The following is a 20,633-nucleotide window of genomic DNA, read 5'->3' as shown; positions in this document are numbered from 1 at the left end:
CCACAACCCCATTTTGCTGAGGAGTTCTAGCTGTAGAGAATTCTCTTCTTATCCCATGTTCTTCACAGAAATCGAAGAATTCATTTGAGGTAAATTCCCCACCTCTGTCAGATTTGAGGCACTTAATTTTGTGTCCTGATTCATTTTCAACCAAAGCTTTGAAGGATTTGAATTTTTCGAATGCTTCATCTTTGTGCTTCATAAGCCCTAACCAGACAAACCTGGAGAAATCGTCAATGAATAATATCAAGTATTCTTCTCCTCGAGGTGTTCTTTTTCTGAATGGACCACATGTATCTGTATGTACTAGCTCAAGAGGCATGCTGGCTGATCCTTCCTTCTCTGGAAAGTTAGTTCTGGTTTGCTTTCCAAACTGACAAGATTTGCATATAGTGTTGTCTGGAATTTTGATATCTGGAAGACCACGAACTGCCTGATATTTGCATGCTTTCCTTATTTGTGAAAAGCTTAGATGCCCCAACCTCCGATGCCATAGCCAGTGTTCATCATCCTTGCTCAAATAGCATTGTTGTGGTCCTTCTTCAAATATGTATAGATTATTTGGAGTCCTTCTTCCTTTGATCACTGTTTTACCTGTATCAAGGTCACGAACACAACATCCATTTGATCTAAATATTACCTCTGTTCCTTGATCGCACATCTGACTGACACTCAGAAGATTATGCTTCAATCCATCAACATACAAAACATTTCCAGCTTTGACCTTCTCTTTCAATGGAGCAACACCTTTTCCTTTTATGGCTGCAGAGATGTCGTTTCCAAAAGAGACTTTCTTCCCCTTTTCTAATGCAGTATATGACTCAAGTTTTTCTTTGTCCCCTGTCATATGCTTCGAACATCCGCTGTCAATGTACCATAGACTTTCTTGACCTTCTACATAAAAGGCTATCCCACATCTTTCTGGTTGCGGTTCCTTTATTCTCCATGTTCTGACATTTGAGGTTTGTTCCTTCTGAGTTGTCTTCCGGAACCTGCTCCTGCATTCAGAGTCTTCATGACCAAAGTTATTACAAATAGAGCATTCAACTTCTTTTTCAAAAACTGAAAAGTTGTTATAAGTCCTTTTCACGGTTCCAGTCATTCTCCCTTGCTTTTGAGCTTCTCTAGTCATGATTGTCTTGTAGGCAACACATTGAGCTGCTTTGTGACCGAAGTTATGGCAAGAAAAGCATTGGCCATTAAAGAAACTTCTGCGATAATCAGATCTATCATCTAACTGATTGTAGCTTCTATTCACATTCATTCTTGGAGCAAATTGGGAAGATTTTACCTGAGGCTGATTGTAGCTTTTGTTTGTCCTTGAGGCAGTTTGTCCCCGAGTTTCTTGATGGTCTTTATTTGTTCTTGAGGTAAGATGACTTTTATTTGGCCTTTGCTCGCTTCTCCTTGCTGCATCAAGATAGCTTTTAGAGGTGGATGCTTGAGATGTTTCTCCATTATATCCAAGACCTGTCTTGATCAGAGGAGATCGCTGCACATTGATAATCTCATCCAAGGTTTCAGATCCTTTAACAAATTTAAGATTAATCGCTTTTGTTTTCTCAATCTCCTTTCTAAGACAAACAATCTCACATTCCAATTTTTCAAGATGTTTTTCCTTTTCATCAATTTGAAATTGTAGAGTATCAATGATCATATTCTTTTCTTCTATACGTCTCTTGAGTCCAGTAATTTCATCATAAAGTTTATCCATATCTACAGCATCCATATAATCATCATCTTCAAATGCCATTAACAACTTATATTCATTACCTCATTCATCTTCATCACTATTTGATAGACCATCACTATCTTCATGAGTGTAGTAGCTTTTCTTATTTGCACTCTGTTTCTTGTTCCATCTAGTAGGTTCCTTTCCCTTGTCATTCTTATCTTTGTGAGGACATTTGGCAGCATAATGACCTACTCTTCCACAAGCAAAACATTTAAAAGGTAACTTACCTCTGAACCTTCCAGAACCCCTTTGAAGATTTATGACGAAATTTGATTCTTCTTCTTCATCTTCTGGCATGTGACTTGTCTCATAATAATCTTCTTTGCCTGAAGCCTTGAAAGCAGCCTCTCTTCTGTCTGATGGACCTCCTTTTCTCATTTCATAAGCAATTAGAATTCCGTGAAGCTGAGACATAGTAAGAATTCGTAGATTTTCCTTTTCTTCTATTGCAGACACTTTAGATTCAAATTTGGGGGACAATGATCTTAGAACCTTTTCAACCACAATAGTCTCTCTTATTTCTTCACCCAAGTTTTTCATGCAATTAACAATCTCATCTACCCTAAGGAAATAGTTAGCCACACTTTCATCATTATAAATTTGTATGACCTGGGTGTATCTTAGCTTATGTGGAAGTGTTAAAACAACATTTTTAACAAATACCTCTTTCATATTCCCCTTGAAATGTGTCAATGTATGAAAGCCCCAAATTGGTGCAGGCATGTTGGTGCAGGCACAACTGTAACATCTGAGTTGGTGTAGGGATGTTGTATGATACAAGAATGTTGGAAATAATACTGAGAGGGGGGGTGAATCAGTATTATCATATCAATAAAACTTTTCAAATACTCTGAAACATATACGCGACTTCGGTTAAGTGAACCAGCGTGTACATGCTATTGTGTCTAAAGAAACCAGCGTATAACCAGAAAACTTATGATTCAGTTAGTTTATCTTCAGTAAATGCATCAGGACATTATTAACCATATTAAAAGTAAACAGATGCAGTATAACAGATCATCACACAAAAGCCACACACATGAACACCATGATATAAGGTGGAAACCCAAAGTGGGTGAAAACCACCTGCTGCAAGTTGTCTCTATCTTTCTTTAATAAGAACTTCAGTTTACAATATTTTGTACTGGTGCAGCCTTATACCAGTACGCAGGCTACAACCTGCAGAGGGCTACAACCCTCTCTCGTTCTCCAAACTTCCTTGGAAGGGAGCTCCAACCCCCTTTTCTCTTTTACTAGCTAAGATACTAGTACGTAGGTGCAGGCCTACAATCTTCTTTCCTTCAGGTACCAATTTTCATACATTTTCAGACTGGATATTCCTGAAGCACAACATTACAATCTGAAGACCACAATTCATTCAACTTTCATAGCAGATTACAAAACAACCAATACTTGCATCAACAATCTCTGAATCACTGAACCACTGATACTCTGTCAAACCCAGTCACCAGAACACAGAGCAGACTACAGAACACTGCAATAACAGTCAGACCCAACTGCAAACCCAAAAAATCAAGCTTCAAAAGATATACGCTACTTCAATGAGAGAAACCCGCGTATACACGCTCTTTTAACGAAGACAACCTGCGTACAGATCTAAAAATAAATTCTCTCAACTTGCAGCTGTACCAGACATCAGTTAGATCCAGAACATAACATTGCGTCAGTATGCAGATCTAGAGATACGCATAATCAACCATATCATAATAGAGCATTTCAAACCATTAGATCGAGATCTGTCCTTAGATCTAGTCTTCCATCAACCGATGTGATCTCTCCTTAGCTTAGATCAAGCAACCCAGAACCTGCATACAAGATCTCTTTCTTTATCAGATATTCAAGACTTTTTCAGTGTATATGCCTAATGATCTTCTTCTCCTTATATAGCCTTAGGCCTTGCTCAATACCAAGGGCCAAACCATAGAAATCCAATACCATCAGCTTCAAAACTAGAGATCAACATGTCTGTCGAGATACTTTGGTCCAAAGACATAGGCTCAAGTACCGAGGACTAACTACCACGGACCAAAGGGAAGCTTCTCGACATGCACGCCCTTTTCTGTTCATGAATCTGCGTGTATACGCGACTTTATATATATCGAACCTGCGTATCCGCGACTTAGTCTATAGCATACCTGCGTGTATACGCAACTTTTGCTTAATGAACCTGCGTATATGAAAATTCTCTTCACACTTGTAGTCTGGACTGAGATCTGTCATCAAAAAGAGTTGCCATCAAGGACAACACCTGGATCGTAGCGCCACACCTGTGCCAAAATGCCAACAATCTCCCCCTTTGGACTTGATGGCAACCCCAAGATCCGTAGAATCATTCTCCCCCTTTGTCATCAAGGGCAAAGGGCTGTGCTCCCCCTAAGTACATGCTGATATCTCTGCTTGGTTGTGCTAAAACATGCTCCCCCTGACTGTAGGCAATATCTGCAAAAGATGTTCTTCAAAAGAACCAAGACTGATACACCATAAGGGACCTTCCTATCACCAAAAAAAAAAAAAAAAAAAAAAACTCAATGGATACATCCATACTCCCAACTAAGAGGGGATACATCAGAACCAACCAATTATATTACATCAGTCATCCCAGGCATAGTGGGGAAACCAACAAAGGCCGTTATATGACCTTGACACCATAGAAGAGATATCACAGAAGAGATACATGACATAGAGACAACAAATCTAGACCAAGACTTATGAAAGTCACAAGCAGCATCTGATATACATCTTTTAGATCAGCAACCAAGATTTCCTTCTGAGCTCCTTCTCCTGAAACCAACAACAGTTGTGTACTAGAACCAAAAGCATCTAAATGCCAACAATGCTTTATGAGACTTTAAGCTGCTCCCCCTGAACCTGTGCCTGCTGCACCCTCTGAAACTGTGCCTGAAGAATGTTGGCATACCCATCTCAGACCTTCTCCAACCGGAGTCTGCCCTTGCTGTTCAGACCTCCATATACGCGACTTCTCCTGCATAAAACGGCGTATGCACGCGGATATTCTTTCGGCAGAATGCGTACACGCAACTTTCCCAGCATAAATCGGCGTATATACGCGGATATCCTTTACGTAACTTGCGTATACCAACTTTTCTGTAGAACAGACAAGCTTCAACAGAAGGATGAAGCATCAACTACTCCCAGCTTTTGTCTGAGATATTCAAAAGTTTGCCTGGGCAGTGGTTTTGTGAGAATATCAGCAACTCGTTCATTAGAAGGAACATACTCCAGCTTGACCTTCTGCTCAAGCACTTGTTCTCGAAGAAAATGGTACTTGATTGGTATGTGCTTGGTCTTTGAGTGCATGACTGGATTCTTTGAAATGCTGATTGCACTTGTATTATCACATAAGATAGAGACTGGTGGAGTGCACATGATTTGAAAATCCTGCAAGGCCTGCATCATCCAAAGAAGTTGTGTGCAACAAGATGCCGCAGCCACATATTCTGCTTCAGCTGTAGATAAGGCAATCGAACTCTGTTTCTTGCTGAACCAAGATACTAATCTGGAACCCATGAAGAAAGCACCACCACTTGTGCTTTTCCTATCATCCACACTTCCGGCCCAATCTGCATCTGTGTAAGCATGAAGAGTGAGATCTGTATCTCTAGGATACCATAAGCCATAGTTTTGGGTCCCTTGAAGATACTTGAAGATTCTTTTGACTGCCTGAAGATGAGTTTCCTTTGGGTTGGCTTGAAATCTTCCAACAATTCCTACTGCATGCATAATATCTGGTCGGGTACCTGTCAAATAAAGAAAACTCCCAATCATGGATCTATAAGTTGGTTGGTGAACTGCTGCTGATTCATCATTTGCACTGAGGCTGCATCCTGTAACCATGTGGGTACAAACTAGCTTTGAATCTTCCATGCCATACTTCTTCAAAATCTGCTTGAGGTACTTGGTTTGAGACAAGAAAATACCTCCTTCATTTTGTTGGATTTGCAATCCAAGAAAGTATGTCAATTCTCCAAGTAATGACATTTCAAATTCTTTCTGCATAACCGAGGCAAAGTTTTGACTCATAGCCTCTTCATTGCTGCCAAAGATAATATCATCTACATACACAACAAGTATTAGCAATTTGTTATTTTCAACTTTCATATAGAGATTGCTATCTGCTGATCCTTTTGAAAAACCTTGTTGGTGAAGATATTTGTCCAAACGATAGTACCAAGCCCTTGGAGCTTGTTTGAGACCATAGAGAGCCTTTTTCAATCTGCATACAAGGTTTGGATCATTCCCAAGAATGAAACCATCTGGCTGCTCAATATATACTTCTTCTTCTAAGTCTCCATTCAGAAAGGCTGATTTCACGTCCATTTGAAATACCTTGAAGTTTTGAAAGCTTGAGAGAGCAAGGAACATTCGGATGGCCTCAAGTCTTGCAACAGGAGCAAAGGTCTCTTCAAAATCTATTCCTTCTTGCTGCGCATACCCTTTACAAACAAGTCTGGCCTTGTTTCTAATTACTTCTCCATTTTCATTCAATTTATTTTTGAAGACCCATTTAGTCCCTATGATATTTTTATCTTTTGGTCTAGGAACCAATTCCCAAGTATTGTTCTTTTCGATCTGCTCAAGTTCTTCATCCATTGCTTTGACCCAACATTCATCTTTGCATGCCTCTTTCACATTTTTTGGTTCAGTGGAAGAGAGTAATGCCAAATAGCTTGAAGCTTATACAATTCTTCTTCTTGTTTGTATTCCTGCTTCTTTCTGTCCCACAATCTGAGATTCTGGATGATTCTTTTGAACATATCTGGATGGAGTCTTCTCTTCTATTCTTGTCTGCTCCTCTGGTTCTTCTTGAGGTTCTTCTTCTTCTTGAGGTTCTTCTTGAGGTTCTTCTTCTTCATCATTTTGCCTTTGAGGGTAGCCTTCATCTTCTTCAATGTCTTCATGATGAACTTGCCTAGGAATATATCCCTTCTCATCGACCACTACATCAATGCTGTCAACAATTCTGCCAAGTCTTTTGTTGTAGAACTTGTATGCTTTTCTATGTGGAAAATAACCAAGAAGAATGCCTTCATCTGCTCTTGGTTCAAGTTTTCCAAGTTGCTCATCAGTATTCTTAATATAACATTTGCTCCCAAAGATTTTGAAATGCTTCACCGAAGGAGTCTCACCACTCCAGAGCTCATGAGGTGTTTGAGTGCTCTTTACTCGGACTTTTGTTTTGTTAAGAATAATAACTGCAGCATGTGCAGCCTCACCCCAAAAAGTTGCGGGAGTACCTGATTCATCAAGCATAGCACAAGCCATTTGTTGGATTGTTCTGTTCATTCTTTCCACAACCCCATTTTGCTGAGGAGTTCTAGCTGTAGAGAATTCTCTTCTTATCCCATATTCTTCACAGAAATCGAAGAATTCGTTTGAGGTAAATTCCCCACCTCTGTCAGATCTGAGGCACTTAATTTTGTGTCCTGATTCATTTTCAACCAAAGCTTTGAAGGATTTGAATTTTTCGAATGCTTCATCTTTGTGCTTCATAAGCCCTAACCAGAAAAACCTGGAGAAATCGTCAATGAATAATATCAAGTATTCTTCTCCTCGAGGTGTTCTTTTTCCGAATGGACCACATGTATCTGTATGTACTAGCTCAAGAGGCATGCTGGCTGATCCTTCCTTCGCTGGAAAGTTAGTTCTGGTTTGCTTTCCAAACTGACAAGATTTGCATATAGTGTTGTCTGGAATTTTGATATCTAGAAGACCACGAACTGCCTGATATTTGCATGCTTTCCTTATTTGTGAAAAGCTTAGATGCCCCAACCTCCGATGCCATAGCCAGTGTTCATCATCCTTGCTCAAATAGCATTGTTGTGGTCCTTCTTCAAATATGTATAGATTATTTGGAGTCCTTCTTCCTTTGATCATTGTTTTACCTGTATCAAGGTCACGAACACAACATCCATTTGATCTAAATATTACCTCTGTTCCTTGATCGCACATCTGACTGACACTCAGAAGATTATGCTTCAATCCATCAACATACAAAACATTTCCAGCTTTGACCTTTTCTTTCAATGGAGCAACACCTTTTCCTTTTATGGCTGCAGAGATGTCCTTTCCAAAAGAGACTTTCTTCCGCGTTTCTAATGCGGTATATGACTCAAGTTTTTCTTTGTCCCCTGTCATATGCTTCGAACATCCGCTGTCAATGTACCATAGACTTTCTTGACCTTCTGCATAAAAGGCTATCCCACATATTTCTGGTTGCGGTTCCTTTATTCTCCATGTTCTGACATTTGAGGTTTGTTCCTTCTGAGTTGTCTTCCGGAACCTGCTCCTGCATTCAGAGTCTTCATGACCAAAGTTATTACAAATAGAGCATTCAACTTCTTTTTCAAGAACTGAAAAGTTGTTATAAGTCCTTTTCACGGTTCCAGTCATTCTCCCTTGCTTTTGAGCTTCTCTAGTCATGATTGTCTTGTAGGCAACACATTGAGCTGCTTTGTGACCGAAGTTATGGCAAGAAAAGCATTGGCCATTAAAGAAACTTCTGCGATAATCAGATCTATCATCTAACCGATTGTAGCTTCTATTCACATTCATTCTTGGAGCAAATTGGGAAGATTTTACCTGAGGCTGATTATAGCTTTTGTTTGTCCTTGAGGCAGTTTGTCCCCGAGTTTCTTGATGGTCTTTATTTGTTCTTGAGGTAAACTGTCCCTGATTCACCTGATGACTTTTATTTGGCCTTTGCTCGCTTCTCCTTGCTGCATCAAGATAGCTTTTAGAGGTGGATGCTTGAGATGTTTCTCCATTATATCCAAGACCTGTCTTGATCAGAGGAGATCGCTGCACATTGATAATCTCATCCAAGGTTTCAGATCCTTTAACAAATTTAAGATTAATCGCTTTTGTTTTCTCAATCTCCTTTCTAAGACAAACAATCTCACATTCCAATTTTTCAAGATGTTTTTCCTTTTCATCAATTTGAAATTGTAGAGTATCAATGATCATATTCTTTTCTTCTATACGTCTCTTGAGTCCAGTAATTTCATCATAAAGTTTATCCATATCTACAGCATCCATATAATCATCATCTTCAAATGCCATTAACAACTTATATTCATTACCTTGTTCATCTTCATCACTGTTTGATAGACCATCACTATCTTCATGAGTGTAGTAGCTTTTCTTATTTGCACTCTGTTTCTTGTTCCATCTAGCAGGTTCCTTTCCCTTGTCATTATTATCTTTGTGAGGACATTTGGCAGCATAATGACCTACTCTTCCACAAGCAAAACATTTAAAAGGTAACTTACCTCTGAACCTTCCAGAACCCCTTTGAAGATTTCTGACGAAATTTGATTCTTCTTCTTCATCTTCTGGCATGTGACTTGTCTCATAATAATCTTCTTTGCCTGAAGCCTTGAAAGCAGCCTCTCTTCTGTCTGATGGACCTCCTTTTCTCATTTCATAAGCAGTTAGAATTCCGTGAAGCTGAGACATAGTAAGAATTCGTAGATTTTCCTTTTCTTCTATTGCAGACACTTTAGATTCAAATTTGGGGGACAATGATCTTAGAACCTTTTCAACCACAATAGTCTCTCTTATTTCTTCACCCAAGTTTTTCATGCAATTAACAATCTCATCTACCCTAAGGAAATAGTTAGCCACACTTTCATCATTATACATTCTGAGAGTCTCATACTTAATCCTGAGAGTTTGAAGTTTAGCACGCTTTACCTGTTCGTCTCCTTCATAGCTCGTGACAATTTTGTCCCATATTTCTTTTGCGGATTTATAGTGCATTACCTTCATGAATTCTGATTGGGATATACATCCTAATAGAGTACTGACTGCTTTCGCATTTGTTTCATACTTCTTTTTCTCGGCTGGATCTGTAGGAGTAGCTGAAGGAAAAGTGTAGCCTGACTCTACGATGTCCCAAACTTCTGTACCAAGAGATTGAAGATAGGCAGTAACTCTTACCTTCCAATAATTGAAGTTTGTCCCATCAAAAACCGGTGGCCTGATTGATGCTTCTTTCTCGTAGTTGCTCATGATGAATGATCTACCTTCAAGCGATCAAGCTTCTCTGAAGGACCTGCTCTGATACCAATTGTTGGAAATAATACTGAGAGGGGGGGTGAATCAGTATTATCAGATCAATAAAACTTTTCAAATACTCTGAAACATATACGCGACTTCGGTTAAGTGAACCAGCGTGTACACGCTATTGTGTCTAAAGAAACCAGCGTATAACCAGAAAACTTATGATTCAATTAGTTTATCTTCAGTAAATGCATCAGGACATTATTAACCATATTAAAAGTAAACAGATGCAGTATAACAGATCATCACACAAAAGCCACACACATGAACACCATGATATAAGGTGGAAACCCAAAGTGGGTGAAAACCACCTGCTGCAAGTTGTCTCTCTCTTTCTTTAATAAGAACTTCAGTTTACAATATTTTGTACTGGTGCAGCCTTATACCAGTACGCAGGCTACAACCTGCAGAGGGCTACAACCCTCTCTTGTTCTCCAAACTTCCTTGGAAGGGAGTTCCAACCCCCTTTGCTCTTGTACTAGCTAAGATACTAGTACGTAGGTGCATGCCTACAATCTTCTTTTCTTCAGGTACCACTTTTCATACATTTTCAGACTGGATATTCCTGAAGCACAACATTACAATCTGAAGACCACAATTCATTCAACTTTCATAGCAGATTACAAAACAACCAATACTTGCATCAACAATCTCTGAATCACTGAACCACTGATACTCTGTCAAACCCAGTCACCAGAACACAGAGCAGACTATAGAACATTGCAATAATAGTCAGACCCAACTGCAAACCCAAAATATCAAGCTTCAAAAGATATACGCTACTTCAATGAGAGAAACCGCGTATACATGCTCTTTTAACGATGACAACCTGCGTACAGATCTAAAAATAAATTCTCTCAACTTGCAGCTGTACCAGACATCAGTTAGATCCAGAACATAACATTGCGTCAGTATGCAGATCTAGAGATACGCATAATCAACCATATCATAATAGAGCATTTCAAACCATTAGATCCCGATCTATCCTTAGATCTAGTCTTCCATCAACCGATGTGATCTCTCCTTAGCTTAGATCAAGCAACCCAGAACCTGCATACAAGATCTCTTTCTTTATCAGATATTCAAGACTTTTTCAGTGTATATGCCTAATGATCTTCTTCTCCTTATATGGCCTTAGGCCTTGCTCAATACCAAGGGCCAAACCATAGAAATCCAATACCATCAACTTCAAAACTAGAGATCAACACGTCTGTCGAGATACTTTGGTCCAAAGACATAGGCTCAAGTACCGAGGACTAACTACCACGGACCAAAGGGAAGCTTCTCGACATGCACGCCCTTTTCTGTTCATGAATCTGCGTGTATACGCGACTTTATATATATCGAACCTGCGTATCCGCGACTTAGTCTATAGCGTACTTGCGTGTATACGCAACTTTTGCTTAATGAACCTGCGTATATGAAAATTCTCTTGATACTTGTAGTCTGGACTGAGATCTGTCATCAAAGAGAGTTGCCATCAAGGACAACACCTGGATCGTAGCGCCACACCTGTGCCAAAATGCCAACAAAGAAGGTGAATGCAGGACCAAGGCTTGTTGGCATATGCATAGGAATTTCAAGGTCCTTGCCAAGCTATCAAAACGAACATCATTACTATCTTTGTATTGCTAGTACAGGAACTGTTGGTGCAAGGAATGTTGGTACAAGAACTGCTAGTACAGAAATGTTAGCACCTACCACAAAAGAGCCTAACATTAATGACATTTTCACATTAAATACTATTCAAATGATCAAAACAAGAAGAGTTCATTGATAAACAACTGTCAGCTCTAAATGCCTCTAAAAAGAATAATAATGATTATAAACACTTGGTACAGGTATAGAGCTGTTTAACAAAAAGCATTAAAATATGGACAAAATGGAGGCTCAACACTACCCCACGCTAACCTTCTTGCATGTCCTCATGCAAGCCAAACCATAAGATTATAAAACCATGGAAGAAGGCAAGGGGAATGTTTAAAGATCATACTGTGCTTCTTGATAAAAATGTCACCGAAAATCTTAGCAAGGAAATATGAAGATATCATGGTATGTCATCATTATATCATTCATCAGGTCTGCAACATTATTATTATTGTGCCAACTAAAACCATATTACAAGCCTTATTAAAGTATTGAGTGTAAGAATGATAAAATTACAACAAGATCAAGTATAGGAAAGCAAAGTTTTGTACCAAACATTATGGAAAATGTGTACTACACCTTTATGATAGACATCACATACCTGTTGTCCTGTTTCAGATGAACCTGCTTTTCATATATTTCAGAGTGCTTATTTTTGTCCAGAGTCTTATTAACATTCATGATAAAAGTCAAATATTTACTAAAAAGGTGCAATTTCAAGAAAATTACCATAATATTCCTGCACCTACTATAACAATCATGTACCTAGGTCATGTATTGCTTATTTAGATGTAGCCACAATCAACACACATTGTTGTCCATTAACACCTAGTGATTAATCATCATTGAGAAATTCATCACTCTAAATACCATAAAGAATTGGAGTTATGATACAAAAAAAGGGAAATAAAAATAGAACAAGATGACACCTTCCTGGACCAACCAACAAACACTCTAAATTTTGTTGTCATTCAGATGCAAAAGTGAGTTTCTTCCTAATCCAGTACAAAGAATTACCTTCACTAAGGGTACCACATTATTAGAGATTCCTTATTTTTGAAAAAGAGAACTCAAATCATCGTGTTCAAATCATCTTAAAACCATTGTCCAAGAATTAAAATGATGAGTTTCAGGGAAAGAGAAGGATAACCCAGTAAATCTTAGTATGCAATTAACTTTAATACCACAAATATGGCCTTGTTGCCCATATGTGTTTATAACCTTGGTAGGGATGTCTTTTAACCTTGTGAATGCCTGTGTCCCACTTACTAGATATAGATTTAGAGTTATCTTATTTAATTTTACAAATTAGATGAAGGCCATTATCCTAGCTTGGTAACTAGCTAACGGTAGTGCCACTCATAAGAAGTAACATGGATGAATAGTTCGGCTCGTGATGAGACCTCCTACCTTCCATCTTTTCGGCTAAAATCCATTACTCTATCCTGGTGACCAGCACAGTTATGTTATGGATGTTAGGTCTCATGATCGTGGTAGGTCGGCTCATCATGAGACCTCCTATCCTCCCCTAAACTTTTGAAAATTATGATTGTAATTAACTTTGAAGGTTACTTAATAAGTCAGGAGGAATATCTATTCCTTAAGAGTATGGGATGGCGTGAAAAGTTTTTAATGACTAATTATTATTGGCTAGTTTCTCTACCCTAAAGACTTATTAAAAATATCCCAGATAATGACTATCATGATGAGACCTCCTACCTTCCATCTTTTCAGTTGAAATCCATTACTCTATCTTTGTGACCAGCAAAATAATGTTATGCATGTTAGGTCTCATGATCATGGTAGGTCGGCTCATCACGAGACCTCTTATCCTCCCCTAAACCTTTTGAAAATTCTGATTGTAATTAACTTTGAAGGTTACTTAATAAGTCTGGAGGAATATCGACTCCTTAAGAGTACGGGATGGCGTGAAAACTTTTTAATGACTAATTATTACTGGCTAGTTCCTCTACCCTAAAGACTTATTAAAAATATCCCAGATAATAACTGAAAGATTCTTTAAGTTAATAATGCTAGTGTTCTCATGAATAGCTTATTATGATCTTTACAAGAGTGGTCCTCCATAGGGGGCTCTCCAATATTACCTTCTAAGGGAAATCGAAAATATATATCTCAGATGACATCTCATTAGAGTGATTAATCATGATTACTTTTGCCAAATCATGAGGTATTAGAGTGAATCATATTCAACAAGATTTGTCACAGATGTGTGTGTTAACAACTGATATGGATCAAAAGAAGTTTCGGTGGCTATGATTTGAAAGTCAAAACCCCAATTGCATTGTTGTAACAACTTTATTTATGGCATTTATTTATTCTTCTACCCTACTCTAGCCTAAGAAGTGAAGACTCCCTTTTAAGTATAGGAGGACTTCCAGTGCAACCAAGTGCGCAACAAGAGGATAATCATATTCATGTTCAAATTTAGAAAGTAGATGCGAGAAAACACAAGAACATGAAGTACCAACTTCATTAATTGATGTGATGCTATAAATTGTCGAATGATAAGGGAGGGATGAATACTGACAGTCGTCTGAAACCAAGATTCTATGGGATCCATATCCTCTTCGTTATTTGATTCATGGGCAACATGTCATACATCATGAAAATCCTCCAATTTTCTTTGTTCATCCTCTAAAGTGTGGGCTGGATCAAGTTGGTGTTCTTCAATCTCTGCTTCTGATGGCTTCTCCTCATCAAGCATGATCCATCGCTTCTCAGTCACCCTATGAAGATCTTCTGGTTTTTCATGATTCTCTTCTTCTAGAGGATTAGACTGATTTCTAATTGATTCCAATATGTGTTCTTTCTCTGAAGTAGATACCCCAACTTCTGCCTAAATTTGAGATAGCTCTTTGAATAACATCACACTTCTTGGAATTTTCCTGCTAGCTGGAAAGTCTCGTCAACACCTAGATTTAGAGTAGGTGGTTCTTTTAGTACCTGAAAAACTCAAAAGATCAATTGCATTAAAAAAAAAACCAAGATTATAAACTAAGGAAATCACACTTGCGGAAATTATATAACCTCTATTGCAGAAAAAAAGTAACACACTTTACAGTAAAATAAATTGCTCATAAAAACTCAATTGCAGTAAATCAAGCATCAAACTTTGCATAAAGAAAAATTACTCATAAAAACTAAATTGCAGTAAAAGAAACAAATCAGGCATCACACTTTGTAGTAAAGGAAATAATTCAATTGCAGAAAGGAAAACCTGGCTTTTGAGTTGTCTGGGAACATCATCCAGTATCCTTTAGCAAGCAAGGGGAATCTCATTAATATAAAAATTCAATTGCGAATGAAAGGTAAAAGCATGAAAATTGTTGAGGCCTTATCCCACAATGCCTCCCCAGCAATGGTGCCAAAATGTTGGGCGGTATAAATGCAAGATTTACACCAACATTCAATTTGTCAATCTGGCGTCGTAAGACTTAGAGGTGTATCACAATATATGCCAGAATATGACCTCAGGGATCTGTCAAATAAAAACCAAGCTCTTGCAAGAAATTCAAAATGAGTATCATTCAAGAAAAATAAACAAGAATCTTCAAATCAAAGTAAACAAACTCCGGGAATCTACTTTTGGCTCCTCTTCTAGGTTGAGTTAACTCTTGCAGTAAGTCTTTTAGTTGTCCATGGGATAAAGGAATGTAGGCCCCATTCAAAAGAAAGTGATTCAAGAAATAAGGAATGCAAAACCCCTTAAAATTACTACTATGTTGCAAGCATGAAACTAGAAATCACATGACAACTTCATCCCAACTAATCTAAGGAAATAATTGAATGCTTTAAAAAGAATCAAGATAATAATGCAATGTTTCTCTTAAAGACAATTCAGTACTAGTTGTAAGAGAAATATTCAATAAGAACCAATATATAATTCATGTTGTTTACCCCGATCTTATTATATACTTCCTTATAATATATGTGGCATTTCATTATAATGAAGAATTTTGTGAGCGTTTTGTCAACAAGATTCACAATCTTTCCTGATGTCGATCCTGGCAGTTGCTTGCAAAAGTGCAGGAATAAATGCTTTTCTTCCATAGTGTGGGAATTAGTTTCACATTTAAAATAATGATTTTAAGGCAATCATGAATGCTCAATGATACATGTTAAGTTGAATTAATCAGAACTCTTACTCAAAAATCGTTTCCTTCACCATTATATCTTGGAAATAACCTTTGTTATGCAATAATGAGATTAGTGCAAGTATCACACTTAACTTGTAATTGAAATAAGAGATGCAGTAAAACATTCGATGATTATCCTCTACCTTGTTCTTTATAAAAATACATAAAAATATTATTAATTGAACTAAAATAATAAAATCTATGAGAAAGAGCTGTAGATAAAATCACCAATTGAATGATCAAAGAAAAAAGCTGAAATCATGAAGCAGAATTGTGAAATGAAATTGTAAAGTTACATGAAATAACACTCACATGCTATTCAGAAAATAAAATGTAGCAAAATAATTCTAAGAGGTTTGGGGCAATGGACTCGCTGGTGGGCCCAACCACCCAACTCGTTGCCCTTGCAGCAATTAAATCACAGTGCAAGCAAATTCATAAGAAACATAAATGTAAGTAGAATGCCAAAATGTATATTAATCTTGAAGTCTTGTTACATCATGACTGAACAAGTTGCACTTGGCTCCAGTGGTCCCCTGCAGGGATCATCCCACTGGGCATCCAACTCCTCCTTCCCTGCACAATCATAATCAATCCTCCTTCTGCAATGAAGTGCGCTTTACAATCTATAATTTACCATCATGCACACCTATGTAACTCCTCCTTTTATATTATTTTCACATGATCATTCCCTTAGGAAATAACATGGGGATTGAATCCCAACTGATCTTCACCAATAGAATATCAGTACAACCATTTACCTATTGAAGGGATGAAGATCTAGCATGAATTTCCCAAATCTGGCCATTTTTTGCAATTCTGGAAAAACTGACATTTTTAACCAACTGCTGTTATGAAACCAGCTCACAAAAAGATAGAAAGATAGATCAGCGCCTTAGAATTCAGCCTCTTCGAGGGGGCAACCTCCTTTACATTACATAAATGAACAATTCTTGGATGATTCAAATGACAAAACCTCCTTTCTATATATAGGAGTCTAAGGAGTCACAATATAACCCAGCCGACCTAACAATAATAATATAAAGGCTCAAAAATAACAATAGAGGGATTCTATGGGGCACAGTAATAGCAATATGGGGATAATAGGGGCACAACAATATTAATAAAGGATACAACTACAATAGTAATGGGGTAATCACTAGTATTATAGGGACCTAACATGCCCCTCTCCTTCAAAAAAGTGTTGTCCTCAATGCCTGAGTAGTTCTGGATGCTTCTGTATAAAATTCTCATCCTCCCATGTGGATTCTTCAGTGGATAAGTTCTTCCACTTGATGAGATATTCTGAAATTGATCGATTTCGTAGCTGTCGAGTTCTTGTTTCTGAGACTGCTTTCGATTCCAATATAATTTTTCCTTCCTCATCAAGTTTTGGAAATATTGTCTGAACTGGGAGCTTGTCACCTATAACCTTCTTTAAACATGAAACATGGAAAACTGGGTGCACTCGAGAAGCTGCAGGAAGCTCCAACTTGTATGCCATAGTACCAATCTTTTGCAACACCTTGGACGGACCATAATACTTTGGTGATAATTTATTATCCTTCTTAGCTTTCTTGAGGGACATTTGTTTATATGGTTGTAACCGTAGGAATACCCAATCACCTACACCAAAACTTCTTTCACTGTGATGTTGATCTTCCTGTTGTTTCATTCCATTCTATGCCAACACGAGGTTATCCTTTAAGAGTTGGAGGACTTGTTGTTGATACTCGATGTGATGTTCCACTGCTTGAACCTTAGAATTTTCTCTTAAATATGATGTGATGGATGGTGGCTAATATCCATAAAGTGCCATAAATGGGGTCATTTTTGTTGTTGTATGGAAGGAAGTGTTATACCACCATTCAGCTAGCGGCAACCATTTGACCCATTGTGTCTGTTTTTCAGATACAAAGCAACGAAGATATCCTTCCAAACATTTTTTTACTATCTCAATTTGCCCATCAGATTGAGGATGATAAGATGAGCTATGAGCTAACTAAGTACTGAGACAAGAAAATAATTCTGTTCAAAAATTTCCAGTGAAAATGGGATCTCAGTCACTTATAATAATCTTTGGATTTCCATGCAGCTTTTGAATTGTTTCCATAAATGCAGTAGAAATTGTACTAGCTTTAAATGGATGTGATAATGCACAAAAGTGTGCATACTTGGCAAGTCTGTCAACTACCACCATGATGACACTCTTTCCCTTAGACTTGGGTAAACCTGTGATAAAATCCATTGAAACCTCCTCCCAACCTTGGCTTGGAATGGATAAAGGTTGTAATAGACCCGGGGTCTTAATTGTTTCAACTTTATTTTGTTGGAAAACCAAACATTCCACCACAAACTTTTGAATATCCAATTTAATGCCATCCCAAAAAAATTCCTTCTTAACCTTGTGGTAAGTTTTTAAAAATCCTGAGTGCCCTCCTAAGGGAGAAGTGTGCAATTCCATAGGAATCTTTTGTTTGAGTTGGGAATTCTTATAGAGGTATAAGTTATCTTTGTACCATAACGAATCATTTTTCCAGATAAATGTATCAAATGTACTGGAATCTTGTTGTAACTTTCGAATAAGCGCCCACACTTCTTCATCATTCTTCCATTCCTCCCTTGCTTCGTTTATCCATTCTGGTTGGATAATAGAAATGGTGCACAACAATGCTTCCACATCCTCACCCTTTCTTGAGAGTGCATCTGCCACCACATTTTGCTTCCCTTTTTTGTAGATGATTTCAAAGTCATAACCCAACATCTTTGTGACCCACTTTTATTGTTCTTCAGAGAATAATCTTTATTCTAAAAATTATTTAAGGCTATCATGATCCGTTTTTACCTTGAAGTGTCTTCCCATTAGGTAGGGTCACCATTTCTTAAGTGCATGTAGTATTGCGAACATTTCCTTCTCATAAATAGTTTTGTGTAAAAACTTTCCCTTGATTGGATGACTTTCAAAAGCAAAGGGTCTTTCATCTTGCATTAACACAACACCAATTCCATTTCCTGAAGCATCACATTCCGCAATAAAGGTTTTTGTGAAGTCCGGTGTAACTAAGACTGGTGCTTGGCACATTGCCTCTTTAAGATGTTCGAAGGCCTTTGTTGCTTCTGGAGTCCATGAAAATGCATCTTTCTTCAATAATGTTGTTAGAGGTGCTGCTATTCTCCCATAATTCTTAAAAAGCTTGCGATAATACCCTGTCAACCTGAGAAATCCTCGCAGATGATTTATGGATGTGGGGATTTTCCATTCCTTAATGGTTTTAATTTTGCTAGGGTCTACCTTAACTCCTTCATGAGATACAATATGACCCATATATTCCACCTCTTTTACTCCAAAGAAACATTTGGATCTTTTTGCATATAATTGTTTCTCCTCCAATAGTTGTAGCACCCTGTCAATGTGTTCAACATGATCCTTCCAAGACTTGTTGTAGATTAGTATATCATCAAAAAATACTAACACAAATTTTCTAAGGAAGGGTTGTAAAATGGAATTCATCAAACCTTGAAATGTAGAAGGTGCATTGGTAAGGCCAAAAGGCATGACCAAAAATTCATAATGACCCTCATGAGTTCTAAATGTTGTTTTCAGAATGTCCTTGGTCTAATGTCCTTGGTCTTCATTCTAATTTGATGATATCCTGAACGAAGATCCAACTTGGTGAAGTAAATTGATACATGCAATTCATCCAGTAATTCATCAATGATAGGAATGGAAAACTTATCTTTAATAGTGAGCTTGTTGAGCTCCCTATAATCCAAACACATGTGCCATGATCCATCCTTCTTGTGCACCAATACTACTGGAGCAGAGAAAGAATTCGACTAGGTTGAATTATACTAGCCTCTAGCATTTCGGCAACCATATCTTCAATTTCACTCTTTTGGGCATAGGGATATCTGTATGGCCTGATGTTTAGAGGAACGCTTCCTAGAATCAGATGAATAGCATGATCATGATCACAAATAGGTGGGAGACCTTTGGGAGTCTCGAATACCTTGGAATGATTGTCCAAGTCTTTTTGGAGATCTGGAGAAATAGATGATTTCGATGTGGAAACATCTAGCGAACATAATTGTGCAATTACACCTCTTTGTTCCTTTCTTAGAAGCTTTGTCATACCGTTAGAGCTGATTATGTTTCCTGGTTTCCCTGCAATACCCCTTAATTCGACTTCCTTTCCTTTCGCAAAAAATTTAATGAAACGTTCTTGAAAATTAAAAGCTATTGTACCCAAGGATTTTAGCCATGGACTCCTAATACAACATCAACATCTCCCATTGGAATGGAAAGCATTGGGATAGTCAATACATATTCTCCCATGGATAGCTTGATATTATGGCACTTTCAAGAGCAATTTATTGTTCCTCCATTTGCATCAATCACTTGACACTCTGGTGCTGGATATAGGAAGCAATTCAATTCTTTTGTTACCTTATAATGAATAAAATTGTGGGTACTTCCTGAATCAATCAACATTATTACCTTTTTCTTCTTGATTTGTCCTTCTATCTTGATGGTTTGATGAGTGGTAATTCCAGCCAATGCATTACAAGATATGGTCAGGTTCATTTCTTCTTTATCTAGGCATTTTTCCTCGAGTATATCCTCTTCTTTTGACCTTTCTTGCTCCTTTTCTTCTTCCTCTTCACAATCTATGTAGAATAATTTCTTCTCAACACACTTATGACCTTTAGTGTATTTGCTATCACAACTTTAACAAAGCCCTTTTGCTCTTTTTTCTTCCAATTGTTGTGGTGTCAACCTTATAGGTTGTGGAAGACTAGGGGCAACAACACTTCCATCTTTATAATTGTGAGTGGTATGCTTCCTGGTTTCCATAATTTTGATTTCCTTTTTTCTTGCTAATCTGAATGCCTTCTCTAATGAATCAAGTTCCCAAAGGCGAACAGCATGTTGGATATTATCCTTTAAAGTCCCTATGAACACATCAAACCTATGCTCCTCTCAAATATTT

Source organism: Pinus tabuliformis, chromosome 3_1 (assembly GCF_031772625.1).
Source record: "Pinus tabuliformis cultivar Carrire ecotype Pingquan chromosome 3_1, CPIR1, whole genome shotgun sequence".
In the NCBI taxonomy this organism is placed as follows: domain Eukaryota; kingdom Viridiplantae; phylum Streptophyta; class Pinopsida; order Pinales; family Pinaceae; genus Pinus; species Pinus tabuliformis.
Note: the sequence above shows the minus strand (reverse complement) of the source record.